The sequence below is a fragment of the Lipotes vexillifer genome, unplaced genomic scaffold, assembly GCF_000442215.2.
Source record: "Lipotes vexillifer unplaced genomic scaffold, Lipotes_vexillifer_v1.1 scaffold250, whole genome shotgun sequence".
Taxonomy (NCBI): domain Eukaryota; kingdom Metazoa; phylum Chordata; class Mammalia; order Artiodactyla; family Lipotidae; genus Lipotes; species Lipotes vexillifer.
This window is the reverse complement of record NW_006785198.1, coordinates 572,583-574,758: the sequence shown is the minus strand read 5'-3', so window position 1 is coordinate 574,758 and position 2,176 is coordinate 572,583.

Sequence of the window (2,176 nt, the reverse complement as noted above, 5' to 3'; positions counted from 1 at the left end):
CTGTCAGAGGACCATCCTGCTGAGCCTGGCAGGGAGTGTATTTATGCACGGGAGCAGCCTTTGCCTTATAATCAAATGCATGATGGATCTGAACACAAAATGGGGCCAGGTGTGTAAAGAAATTCAACAAGATAGCTTGGGTCAGGAATGCTTACAAAAATTTCCTGGCCCAATCCCAAGGGCAAGGATGGCTCGAGTACCTGGGATTCAGCTTAGCCTGGTCAGTGGAATGTTCCCTCCTCTCCTGCAGGGTCCTTTGTGGAATCCTGGGAGACAGAAACTTAGCCCCAGGTCTCGGCTCATTGATAACAAGGTCACCTTTGACAGTGACTTAAGGTCTCTCAGGACCCAAATCATATTCAGTTTCTCACCCTGTGGTGATAATCATGTTGTGGAAATCAATAATACACCCTTGTGTAGCAGACATCTAGCCTCCTGGGGTTTCCGTGATTGAGGAATGTGCACTGATGGTGGCAAAGAAAGGACCAGCCTACTTGGTTAGATCGGATTCCTGTGGGAGTCGGGTGGGAGTCGGGTGGGCCCTGCAGGTGAACAGAGAGAAGAGGATGGAAAGGCCTTGCCCTGAGGAGTAGACTGGAAGGCTCACTGCTCCAGAAAAGATGGGCCTTTCCCAGGCCTAAAGTGGGATCCAGAGCCCCTTCTCTGCAGCTCTGAGACTTGGTTTGGTCCTTCCTCACTGTGGAGTTGCCCGCCTGTGAAGGGAGGGCATGTGCGAGGGAGCCCCCTGCACACTGAGAGCCAGGCCCAGGCTTCCCTGGAGAGGCTTCGTGGCCCACAGAGCTTGAGGAATTCCTTCCTAGCAGCTTGTCAACTTCACCCACTTTACCCGAGATTTTGGCAACACAGATGCTTTTTTAAAGGGTAGATTTATTTCATTGCAAACAAAAGGGCATTCAGGCCCCAGGGCCCTGGATGGGTCCCAGAGTCTCCCATGCCCACCAGGGCCCAAGCTGCCTTCTCCACCCAGACAGCATCCTCCCTCCTGGGCCAGGCCAGAGGCTCCTGCATGGGCTCAGGGGGGCTGCACTCTCTCCCAGATGAAGGTGAGAAAGATGGATGGACCGCTGCAGGCAACTAGCTCTGTGGGAACACAGAGCCCAGGCATCTGCTTGGGGCAGAAGCTCCAGGTGCCCTGTGAGAAAGCTGTTGGGGCCCTGGATGTGCAGTCAGGGGAGGCTGATGGGCCGGGTGCTGGCTGCCAGCCAGGGAACACAGAATGTTCCTTCACAGAACAGCGAGTCCATCTGGGTGGGCAGCCGCTCCACAGGCAGGCTCGCCTTGACTGTGCCTTTGCCATTTGGAAGGCCACGAGCTATCATTGTTCTCTCAGATGCCCCTCTGCAAGGCCAAGAAGGGCGGTCCCATTGTTCCCGTGCCCTCCCCTCCGCCCTCCCACCTGCAGCCCAGATGCTCTCCCCCTGCTGCCACCTGTCTTTGTACATGGCATGTCTTTTATTTAGTTATTGAATTTTTGAATTTTATTTTATTTATTTTTTATACAGCAGGTTCTTATTAGTTATCTATTTTATACGTACTAGTGTATTTATGTCAATCCCAATCTCCCATGTCTTTTAGAAGTCTTTCGGGACAGGCCGGGAGGAGAAAGCAATGTTTTAATGGGGACATGAGCCATTTATTAAAGTCACCCGGTCAATCTCCTGTCAAGTGTTAAGCTTTTCTGCCCTGCAGAAAGGAAGAAACACATCTATGGGGTGTACACAAAACTGCTCAGAGAGACTAGGCAGGGAGCCTGCTGCCACAGCACCATTAATTTCATCATCATCATCATCATCATCAAAAAGCATCTGATTGCCCAGACATCCCATTGAGGGAGATTTGGGTGGGAGGCAGCTGAACTTGAAAGGAGGAGGCCTGGATTTCAATCTCTGTCCTAGCTCTGTGCCTCTGAGCATGGCATGGGAAACCAAATTGTCCACTGCTGTTGTAGACACAGCCCTCAACCTCCATATATCCCCAGCCCATGCCCATGGCAGACATGGCTAACCAATTCCTCTCCCCAAGAGCCTTAGAACATGGGCTCTTTCTTTTTTTTTTTGCTGCGCTGGGTTTTCATTGCTGTGCACTGGCTTTCTCTAGTTGCAGCGAGCAGGGGCTACTCTTTGTTGCGGTGCGTGGGCTTCTCATTGCAGTGGCT